Raw genomic sequence first — 12,666 nt, forward strand, 5'->3', positions numbered from 1 at the left:
TGAGTGCTAATATTAGAGGGCAGCGAAGCTGACCCCTCAGTGGCAAATTCTGTGACTACAGCAGCTCCAGTGTAGCATATGCCACCTCTCATAAAAGAAGAACCATCAGTAAATAAGACCAGATCTGAATTGTTTAAGGGAGTGTCCAAGAGATCATCTTGAGGCTTTTTTGCCCTGGACACTAGGGTTTCACAACTATGTAATGCTTCTCCTGAAGTTGGTAAATCTGGAAGCAAGGTGGCAGGGTTAAGAGTTGAACAGTGCTTCAAGGTAATGTTTTCATTGTTTAACAAGGTTATTTTATACCTTGTAATTCGCTGATCAGAAAATGCCTGTGTTCTGTGTCTTAGCAACAATGCTTCTACCTCATGTGGGCACATAATTGTTAATGGGCATCCCAATACTAGATCAACAGTTTTTGTCACTAGTAAGGCTGTAGCAGGTACTCCTCTAAGACATGGTGGTGCTCCTGATGCTACTGGGTCCAGTTGTGTAGAATAATAGGCAATTGGGCGCTGAGAATGTCCCAAAGTCTGAGTTAAAACACCTGAAGCTACCCCTCTTCACTCATGTACATACAAAGTAAATGGCTTGTTGTAATCTGGGATGTCTAGAGAGGGGGCAGGCAGGATAGACTTTTTTAGATCTCATAGACCTGACAGGTGTTCTGGTTCTAATTTGTGGGGTTCATGGACCAAATCCCTTGTTAGTGCTATAAGGGTTTTAGTAATTTCCCCATAGCAAGGAATCCATTGTCTACAAAACCCTGTTGCTCCCAAAATTGCTCTCAATTGTTTCTTAGTGGTAGGTGCACTTAAATTTTGAATATTCTCAATTCTTTGGGGAGAAATCAATCAGGCACCTGCAATCAGGATGAACCCCAAATATTCTACTTTAGGGAGGCACCACTGAACCTTATCCTTCAAGATCTTATGACCTCTTTTTTGCAATTCCAAAAGAAGGTGCTTGCTATCTTCCTGACATGTTTCCTCAGCTGTTGAAGCCAAGAGTGGGTCATCTATGTACTTGATTAATTTGCTGTTTTTAAATTTTATATTATCTGTATCTTGGCTCAAAATTTGCTCAAATAAGCTTGGGCTGTCTACGAAACCTTGTGGCAAATGACTCCAGCAGTAATAACGGCCCTGCTGGGTGAAAGTAAAGATATGCCTCAAGTTCTCATGTATGGGTATGGAAAAGAAGGCTGAGCACAAATCTACTACTGTAAAGTATGTAGCTGTGCTAGGAATAGAAGAAATAATAGTATTGATATTGGAAACTATGGAGTGTCTCTTTATAAAGTGATTGTTCACAGGCCTAAAATCCTGCACGAATCTATAGAGGTGTTTGCCATTGTAATGATTAGATCCCGCAGTGGCCAATACCCCCAGCCACGTGGAGGCTTAGCCTAAGGGAAAATTACCCGTTCTCCTTTCCCTCTCGTCTCTCCCCTCCGCCCACGTGGCCAATACTGTTACCAGCTGGTCGCAATGAGTCCTGAGCGATCTGCTCCAAGGATCTGGGTGATGAGCTGGCTGGGTCGGGCTCCTGGGTCTGGGGCACAGAAATAGGCAGGCAGCAGTCGGTGAGAGGCCAGGAGCAGGAGCGGCTGCGGGGGGGGGGGTCAAGGCCGGGACCAGGTACCAGGTGAGGAAGATCAGGGCTGCAGGCTGAGGCAGGAAGCGGCAGGAGGGAGCCAGGTGGGGTGGGCAGCAAGTCCGGAGCCTGTAGCAGCTTTCTGAGGGTAGAAAACCTTGGCCAGAGAGATATGGCTCAAAAAAAATTTTTCTAGGCACTAGCTATTAAAAGTTGAATTAAAGATCAGAAAAGAATTCAGAAGATTGAGTTTTTTTTTTTTTTTTCCCATTAGGTCGCCATACTATAATGATTAGAATTTAGGAATATGGGGAGACTGAGGCATCTGAGGCAGGTAGAAATTAGTTTCTCTCTGCAAGGAGTATTATATTTTTAGAGGTTTATTAAAGTTAAAGATTAAAGAATATACAAGAAACATGTGCCTAGGCCAGAGGCCTAGACAAAATAACCTCACATCACGCAAGAGACGCCTCTGCACCAAAACGGAAGTCCAAAAAGAGCCAAGAGCCCCTCAAAAGCCTTTGAATCAACTTAAATACCTTCTTGATCTCGGCCCAGGTGAGATTACAAGGCATTCTGGGGAATTGGAGCAAAGGCTCATGGGGATTGTAGTCCTGTATTTGAGTCTATTTTTTACACCATCAGGCCCTCTTTTTGTTTTTTTAACAGGCAGGATGGGCATGTTGTATTCAGATTTACAAGGGATTATTATTCCCTGTGCAATTAATGAGTTAATTACTGGGGTAATTCCGTCAATTGCCTCTTTTGAGAAGGGATACTGAGGAATAGAAGGAGGTGGGCTAGATTTAGTTTTTATCTGCACAGGAACAGCCAACTTATGTATGCCTACATCGGAAGAAGATGTGGCCCAAAGAGACTCCGGTATATCTTCAGGTATTGCAAAGATGGGATGCTCTTTTCCCTCCTGACTCTCTGAGAGAATTACAGGGAGTAAATTTAAAGATTCCTCTGGTACTTCCAATGATAAGGAACCATCTGGGGAGTAATTTATTGTGGCTCTGAGTATGCATAGAAGGTCCCTCCCCAGCAAATTTAAAGGGGAGTCAGGCATCAAAAGGAAGGAATGGTGTACCTCTAGGGGTCCTACAGACACCATTCTAGGGGGGGAGTCTTTTAACTCTTTGGGGTATTCCTGATACTCCCATTACATTCTCTGAGCCAACAGAATAACATTGTAAATCAGGTGTTCCCTTTAATACAGACCAGGAAACTCCAGTGTCTAATAGACAATCATAATAGGTGTTACCCACCTTTAAAGTAACATGGGGTTCATTAGTATGGGGCGGTAGTGGATAGGGACAATGGGTAATAGGACATCAGAGTCCTGGAAATCAAAGGTTGTATCCTCTGATTCCTGTGCCCCAGCCCCCCCCTCCCAGACACCTTCATTGTGTTTGGGAAGTTCCTTGGGTACCCCCCTGAAATGAACCCCCCTGAAGGGCACTTCCATGAGGGGCATTAGCACCTCGAGTATGTTTTGGACGAGCACCATTTTTTATATTTTGTTGTGGAGTTATTTCATTTGAGTTATCACTTTCCCAATATCCATTCCTATAGTCATCATTCTTAAAGTTGTGGTTTTCATTGTCATAATTATATTTATTTCTATAATTATCACTTCTGTAGTTGTTATTAAACTGAGTATTTCTTCCTATAATCTTGAGAAAAGCTCTACACTGTACCATAATATGGACCTTCTTCCCACAGAAGTGGCAGGTAATGGATTGATAATTAGATTTCTGGAGAGGGGCAAGTGTCGTTGGTTCATTATCATGCCCACTTTCTAATTTAGCTATCCTATCTATTACACATCTCATTTTTTTTCTTCATTTCCTCCATGTCATCATTATTTTCTTCTTCCTTTTCTTTGTTTCCCTTTAAAACACATATAGCTGTTTTTTGCAATTCTTTAAGGTCCATACCTGACCATCTTGGGCATTGTATTCTAAAATAACTCTTAATTGCTTTGCAAGAGTTATTGACAAAGATCCTTCTAACTTGTCTTAAGCTATTCTCTTTAGTTAGGTCCCAATCCAAGTATCTGTCCCCAAACTCGATTATTCTATCCATGAATATGGAAGGTGTTTCTTCCTTCTTTTGCATAAATTTTTCAAATTCCATCCACTTATCTGTACTGTCTGCACATTCCTTCATTACCATAAGGATGGCCTCTCTACAATAGTATAGTTGTAGATAATCCTCAGGGTTATTATAGTCCCATTCAGGATCCTGAGATGGCCAATGTGCTGCATTACACCCCCGGGTTTTGTTGACATGAGCAATAATTTTATTTTTCTCACGTTCAGTTAAAAAAGCTTGTAGCAAGTTCTCCAAGTCCTTGTAAGATGGATTATACTGAAAAAATATGTCTCCCATCTTTTTTGTTACTAGAAAGGGATCTTGTTCATATGTGGGGATATTTCATGTAAATTCATTTATTTCTTGGGGAGTAAACAGTATCCTGTGTCTTAAAGTAACCACATCTCCATTCCGTCCTATTTCAGGTACTTCTCTTATAGGAAACAGGCCTCTAGTTGAATTTTGTACCTGTGGGCCAGTTTGACAAAGACATGTTTCTCTAGGAGGATGAGATTTCCTTTGAGCTGGAATTTGGTTTTCTGTAAGAGAGGGAACATGAGAAACTGGGATTGCAGGGGAAGGGTTTTGGGGATTAAATTCAGTCAAAATTTTCACTACACGAGAGAAGCAGTCTGTTAACTGAGCTATAGGGAAGGTGTTTTCCATCTCTATTTCAGGGAAGGAAATTTCCTCATTCAAAGGTTCAGAAACAGGTCTGTTTCTGGTAGAGTGGGTGTTTGCCAATTGATCCTGTAAGAAACATTTTAGATCTTCTAATTGGGTTTGCATTTTATCCTCAATTTTTTTTCATTTTAGCATCACTAAATACAGTATTGAGAAGTAAATAATGACATTACCTATTAATATAAAAAATTGGAGGTATCCTGAATTCCTCAATGCCCCTAATTCTTCAACTGCCATATAAATGTCCAAAGATATAGTAATTATTTTTCTAACAGTCTTCACAAAACACGTGGGGAGCAGGACAAAGCAAAAACTTTTCACAGGTTTTTTTACTCCTAATCTAGGCAGTTGTTCCTTAGAAACAGCTCTCCCAGCCAGGACTTTAGGGTCCTGTTGCAAAGATTTAAAACAGCTGTTTTCTACCTAACTATTAGGGTCACACAGCTGGGAAGTATCTGAGGTTCGATTTGAACCTAGGACCTTCTGTCTCTAGGCCTGGCTCACAATCCACTGAGCCACCCAGTTGCCCCTTAATATTAAAGGGAAGAAAAAGAAAAACTGCTGATTCCAATTTAACTTAAAGAGAAAAAAGAAGAGAGAAGAAGTTTTTTTATACTCACTTATTCTGGCAGCTGTGTCTTTAAGCCGAGTTAGCTGTTAGAAAGGACTGAGTGGTGAGAAAGTAGAGTAAAAAGGCAAGAAAATTCAGGAAGTTTATTGAGGGAATTCGTTAGACTCCTGTAGTCAGCCACAATGTGATATGGAAATCACTTAAAAAGACTGATATATATTAATTTAAGGTCACCAAGGAATTCAGCTATGTAATTCCTAAATGAAAACTCAAGTCAGCTGTCAACCTTTTTTATGGTGTTTTAATTACAAGCAAGAGGAAGAAAAGTATTAGAGGGAGAGAGATACAGGGAAAAGGGAGAGAAGGAAATAGAGCTTAAATACCCACTCTGCTTAGGCTGAGCCATAGGTCCAATGCCCTGGATAGCCGAGGCAAAGAAAAGAGATCAGTCCCGATCACTCACATGACCAAAATGGAGAAACAGTCTGTGGGCTCCAACCACCTCTCTCTCTCTCCACACAAGAAGTCCCCAGAACTCCTGAGCTGTCCTCTACCTCACTTCCTGTGTCTCAACTGTGCCAATGGTGGCTCTAGCTTAACCTAGGACTTCCCAGAGGTCTGTCCTTTTTGCACATGTCTGTTGAAGGCCATATTCTCAAATAATTAAATCTTGAGTTTTGCTGCAGCCCTTCCTAATCTTGTTACCCTGAGTAGGGTGGAGATTGTAGTTTCCAAGACCTGATTCTGTTATTCCAAGAATCTCTATTGTTATTGATCAGGAAATAGCTAAATCCCATCTTCTAAAGAATGGTTTGAATAGGGTTGAGTAGTTTTGAAATTCACAATATGTATTTTATGATTAAAGAATTGCTTCTAAGCACTGAATATTATGATGACACGTATAATGTATATCTTTAATTTTTTTAATATCCAAATGCTCTCCCTCCCTATGGCCCTTCAACAACCCAATGAGAAAGAAAACAATACAATTCCTATTTTATATTGTGTGAAGGAAAATTCCACCATCCAATCTTTGATTCTGCATACCCTAGTTGCTGGACATAAAAAAAGTTATTAAGTCCCCATGGTTCAGTGCCAGCATCCTGGTATAATGTCCCATGATTTCTGAAAGCCATTGGTCTATGATGTGGAACTGGGAGGAGTGGAGACTTTTTGAAAAGTCAGCAGGTTCTCTTTTTCATGGACTAGCCTCTTGAACTAATGGTCTTTGGATTGATTTGCTTACCTCATCTTGTAATCTCTGACAAGCCCAGGCCTCATCTTGCTGCAATAGAGGACTAGACTTTACCTAAATTTAGAAAGGCTTCTATCTCTCCTTTTTTACTAATAAGTGCTTATAAGTCTTGTAATAAGCCTCCATATTAATTTTTTGTTAATAACAACATATGAAATCATTAAAATATATTTCCATATAAGCTATAATCCTGAGATTATACATCGATACATTTTCTATCTTAAGATGGAGAGTATTTTGCATCTTAAATTTTTTGGAATTCTGATGGGTCATTTTATTGATTGTAATCACTAAATTTTATGCAGTTCATTATTTTTATCATATTACTGTGTACAATGTTCTACTGCTGTTCAATATATGTTGCATCACTTCATATAAGTCTTTCCAGGTTTTTCTGAAACTATCCCTTTCAGCATTGCTTTTAGCCTAATGGTATTCAAACATATCCAATTAGCATAATTTATTGTTATTTTTCATATGTCAGCCATCTCCTTATTTTCCAATTATTTGCCCCCATTAAAAAACTGCAATAAATGTTTTTATACATATGGCTCTTTTACTTTTTGTCATAATTTTCTTGTGGTACAGACTATATATGGTATTATTGGGTGAAAAGGTTTTATGTCCATTTGTGCATAGTTCCAAATTGCTCTCCAAAGTAGTTGGTCTACTTAGTTCATGGTTCTGCCAACACTGAATAAGTGTATCTATTTTTCCATATCTTGTGTAGCACTTGTCATTTGCCTTTTCTGTCATCTTAGCCATTTTGGTATATTTGAGGTCCTAACTTAAAGGTATTTTAATTTTATTTCTCTGATTACTAATGATTTGGAACACTTTTAAATGATTATTGATAACTTTAATTTTTTTTTGTTCTATAAACTACCTTTCCTTAACTTTGTCCAGTTATTGTTTGGGAAATGTCTGCTATTTTTATAAGTATGACCAATATACATAGTAGTAGTCTCTCAGTAACCAAGGATGACGATTGTCTTTGTGCGCTTTCATCTGTGATGTAGATGAGTGTGCACAAAAACACTTGTGCGTGAAGGAGATTTAAGTGGAAAAGTCGATGCACAGAGATAATCCCATTCTCTCATTTTTGGAAGCCTGGGTCCAGTGGCATGAAAAATCATTACACCTGGAGACTTCCTCAGCTGATTGGATGGCCGTGTTGTCTTTTGTGCTCCAACATGCCCTAAGCACTCCGCAGTGCTTTTCTGAGTCACCCTCTCAGCAGTTGAACCTCCTTATTGGTTTCTTCCGTCTGTTTGACAGAAGCAGTCTTCACATGCTGGGTGAGCAAAGCCTTGGTTCACTAGGGTTCTACGACCCGACCCGATGGCTACCCTCACAAGGTTTAGCCAGCCTGTCAAACCCGTTCCCCAGGGTGTGGCTGCTGCCACATGCTAGCAGCTACTAGGAGCCACAAGTGAGAGCTGGGTGTCAGGTGAGGATCAGAGGTTGGAGAGCTTCCCTAGGAGGGCACGACAATCCCTACATACCAGAGATACTACCCCTCCCTGAGCACCCCATACACCCTGCCAATATACATATATTATTAATATTTATACATTATATATTTTATTTATTTTTATTTTTATTCATTTATTATTATTTAATAATTAATAACTTAATGATTAACAATAAAATTAATAATTATATATTTAAATGTCTATGTATTTAAACATCCATTTTATATGAATTATATTTAATAAAATAGGATTCTTAAAATAAAGACTTGCTTTCATTCCCCTGCTCCACAAACACACATGTAGATTGCTTTTTTTCTTCTAGTTCTGGCTGCATTAGTTTGATTTATCAAAACCCTTTTTAATTCAATGTAATCATATGTACAAAAACTTTATCTTTTGTTTGGTCATAAATTCTTCACCTATGCATAGATATTTCAGGTAATTTCTTCCATATTCCCTAAATTTTCTTATGATATCATCTTTTGTTTCCAAACAATTTTGAAATAAATTTCTGAGACATTTTGAACTCATCTTGATGTATATTGTGACACATTCTCTGACTAGTTTTAGTAACACTACTTCCCAGTTTTCCTAGCATTTTATTTATTAAATAGTTATATTTGCATTTTTCATATATCAGACTACTCTACACATTTGCTTCTTTATGTTAAGTATATGTCCTATTTGGCTATTTCCTTATCCTGATCAATAACAATAGAGATACTTGGAATGACAGAATCAGGTCTTGGAAACTACAATCTCCACCCTACTCAAGATAACAGGATTTAGAAAGAGCTCAGCAAAGTTCAAGATTTAATTATTTGAGAATATGGCCTTCAACAGACATGTGCAAAGGGGACAGACCTCTGGGTGGTCCTGGGTTAAGCTAGAGCCACCATTGACACAGGGGAGACACAGGAAGTGAGATAGAGTAGAGCTCAGGAGTGCTGGAATCTTCCTGGGTGGAGGAGAGTGTGGTGGTTGGAGCCTGGTGCTTAGAGTGGAGGCCCTCAGACTGTTTCTCCATTTTGGTCACGTGAGTGATAGGGACTGATCTCTTTTCTTTGCCTTGGCTATCCAAGGCCTTGGGCCTTTGGCCCAGCCTAAGCAGAGTGGGTATTTAAGCACTATTCCCTTCTCTCTCTCTCTCTCTCTCTCTCTCTCTCTCTCTCTCTCTCTCTCTCTCTCTCTCTCTCTCTCTCTCTCTCTCTCTCTCTCTCTCTCTCTCTCTCTCTCTCTCTGTCTCTGTCTCTCTCTAATACCTTTCTTCCTACTGTTTGTAATTAAAAACTCCATAAAAGTTTGACTGCTGACTTGAGTTTTCATTTAGGTATTACATAGCTGAATTCCTTGGCGACCTTAAATTAATATATATCAGTCTTTTAAAGTGATTTCCATATCACATCAGTTATTATGCATTTCATTACCATCTCTATGCATGTTGATAATTTTGATTTCTACCTATCATACTCCTCTTTCTCTACTGAACCACAAACTTATATCTCCAATTGCCTTTCAGACATGTGGAACTGGATATCTAGTAGACACCTTAAACTTAACATTTCCATACTGGAATCCATCATTTTCTTTCCTAAAACCTACACTCCCCTTTCCCCTATTAATTTCAAGAGTGGCATTAACCTCCATGTGCTACAGTCTTCCAACCCTGGACTCCTCATCATTTCTTATTCCCTCCATTTAAAATATGTTGACTAGGCCTGATAATGTCACCTTTTCAACATCTCTTGAATATGTTCCCTTCTCCCATCTTAAACTACTACCCTGTTAGTAAAAATCATCACCACTTGCTTGGAATTTTGCATTATTTTTTAGTCTCCAGTATCTCCCCACTCCCATCCACCCTCCATTTAGCCACTAAAGTGATTTTCCTCATTTGCAGATCTAATTATATCACCAGTCACTCAATAAACTCCTGTAATTCTCTACTGCCTCCAAGATCAAATATGAAATGCTCCATTTCACATTGAAATCCTTTTTTGACTTAACATCCTATGCCTTTTTCAGTGTTCTTACATTTTACTCCCCCAAATGTTTGATCAACAGATACTCAGTTCCTGAATGACTCAACAAGAGAATCCAACATTCAGCCATAGTATTTTTCTCTGGATATTTGCCCATTTCTGGAATCTCTACCTCCTCCACTCCAACCATTCAACTCTTTGGATTTCTTTAAGTCAAATCTTAAATCCAACCTTCCACAGGAACCTTCCCCAACCTCCGTTCAATTCCAGTGTCTCCCCTCTGTTGATTAGTTTTTTAATCTTGTACATATCTTATTTTGTATATATTTATTTAAATAATCTCTTCCTTTTTTAGGGAATATATTTTGCTTCTTTTGGTATTCTCACCCAGTACTGTTCTCAATCATTGATTTATTTAATATCAGAATGAGAAGAAATGTGCATGGTCAGATTCAACATTACTAACTACAATATGTACCTTTACTGAGACCTCAGGCTTAGTTGGGCTAAGCAAGGATTCCTGGATACAGTACCTGATGGTAAGATCTGTAGGCTTAACAAAAATTCATCAGATTGATGAAGCTTAGGTCCAGAAAAAAGTACATTTCAGAAGATGAGTGGAAATAGACTGTTCCAAAAGAAAAGAAAAAGTTAAGAGAAGAGCAGCTACTTCTTCAGAAATTTCTTAACAATTGGTTTATCAGCCAGTATAAGATGTCAAGTCTCAGATGAATAAACATAGGTTGTATTTAAATAGGGTTCTTGTTTATATTTGGAGAGGGTGCATTCTATTCAACAATAGTGGAAAAATACTGATACCTATTGACTTTGGAAAAGGAAACCTAAAATGGAGATCTAATACTGATGTTTTTGACTTAAATTTTTATTTTCAGTTACAAATTCCTCTAGTATTTTCAGCTCAGTTCCCACCCACTGAGAAGGCAAGAAATATGATACAAATGTTGCATAAGAGATCATTTAAATATATTTTCAAATTAATCTTGTAAACAGAGGAAAAAATTAATTTCAATTTGTTCTCAGTCTTTATGTTCTATATTTGGGGATAGATAACAATTTTTATCATAAATATTTTAGAATTTTCATGGATCATTGTTTTGAACAATTATGCAAGCTTTTCAATATTTATTTTTTATAATATTGTTGTTATTGTGTACATTGTTCTGATTCTGCTCATTTTACTTTATATCAGTACATATAAATCTTCCAGATTTTTCTGAAGCCATTCCATTCATCATTTCTTATAATAAAATGTGATTCTATCATGTTTATATTGTTTATATGCTATAAATTATTCAGTCATTCCCCAAATTATGGGCATCCTCTTGGCACAAATTTATCTTCAATTACAAAAATTGCCAAATAAATATTTTTGTACATGTGTGTCATTTCCCTTGATGTCTTTGGGAATAGAGATTTAGTTTAGTAGCATATTTATTTCAGAGAATGGGTTTGGCAAGGTTCCTTCTTTTCCTATTTTTTCAAATAGTTTATGAAATTAATTATCATTTAAATTTCTTTTACAGTTTACCTTTTGGGAAAAAATATTCCCTTCCACCCCACCTCCCTAGGAGATAATTTATAGGTTGTTATATCTTTTATTATTTATATACTTTCCTAAGATTATATTAATTTAAATATTCTATTTCCTCTCCTATTGTTCTTGGAAATTTAAATTTTTGTAAATATTAATTTCATTTAGATAATCAGTTTTATTGTTAATTTAATTTTCTAATTAAAAAATTAAACAAATTTAACTAGAGATTTAGACTTTTTCATATGACTAATTTGTTATCTATTCTTTTTCCCTTTCATTGATTTAAGTTTCCCTCTACTTATTATTTTGGCTACATCCCACAAATTTTGGTATATTTTCTAGTTGTTACCATTATCTTTAATGAAATGATTAATCATTTCTATGATTTGTTCTTTGACCCACTCATTCTTAAGGATTATATGTTTTAGTTTTTAAGTAACGTTTAATCTATGCTATCAGGGCCCTTTGTTTAAGGTTTTTTTTTCTTTACATTTTGGTTGGAAAATGGTTTATTTAATATCCTGCTTTTTGGCATTTGTTGGTGAGGTTTTATGTCCTAATTCATGCTAATTTTTCCATTGTGCAAATGATTCTGAAGCTCCATTTCCACAAAGACTGGCAAAGACAAGTGGCCACATGGAAGACTAGAAGATAAAAGGCTTGACAAGCAAAAGCCCGTCGAATTGCTCCTTGCTCTGTATCTGGTCCTATCCTGCCACTAGTAAGGTACCTCAGTATCCAATACCACACCAAAGTGAGTGCTGCTAGAAGATTCAGCTTGGAAGAGCTTCAAGTGGCTGGTATTCATAAAAAAGTGGCATGGACTGTTGGTATCTCTGTGGAACCTCATCACTGAAATAAATCTATAGATTCCTTAAAGAATACTATTCCAAACTAATGCACTTCCCATGGAAACCATCTGTACCTAAGAAGGGAGATAGCTCTGCTGAAGAACATAAGTTGGCAACTCAAACTTCAGGACCTTTTATGCCTATTAGAAATCTCTTTAAGAAAGAGAAAATTCATATCATTACTGAATATGAAAAGAACTTCAAGACATTTTCTAATCTTCTGATGACCTGAACCAATGCCCGTCTTTTTGGAATCCAGGCAAAATGAGCCAAGGAGGCTGCAGAGCAGGATATGATGAAGAACAAGTTAAAAAAAAAAAAAAACTTCTTAGAGAAATTTCAATAAAACATTAGAAAACAAAAAAAAATAATCTGATTTTCCAATTATTCAGATAAATACTAGATTGGATTGGAAATATTATTGGATTCTGGTTTCTAATCCGATCTTCTATCAGTATCCATTTTATTGATGAGTTTGTCTCCATTCATATTCATAATTTTCATTGCTAAATGTACGTTTCTTCCCACTTCATTCTCTTCTATTTGTATTTTTTTCCTATTTTCCCTAAGGTTATTTTTTTTAGCATCTGACCACTG

General features: G+C 37.2%; 1 pseudogene; it reads left to right on the forward strand.

The window, feature by feature from the left end:
- Positions 1-11,765: 11,765 nt before the first annotated feature.
- On the forward strand, positions 11,766-12,415 carry LOC100618664 (60S ribosomal protein L13-like; annotated as a pseudogene).
- Positions 12,416-12,666: the final 251 nt, after the last annotated feature.

Source organism: Monodelphis domestica, chromosome 8, assembly GCF_027887165.1.
Source record: "Monodelphis domestica isolate mMonDom1 chromosome 8, mMonDom1.pri, whole genome shotgun sequence".
Classification (NCBI taxonomy): Eukaryota; Metazoa; Chordata; class Mammalia; order Didelphimorphia; family Didelphidae; genus Monodelphis; species Monodelphis domestica.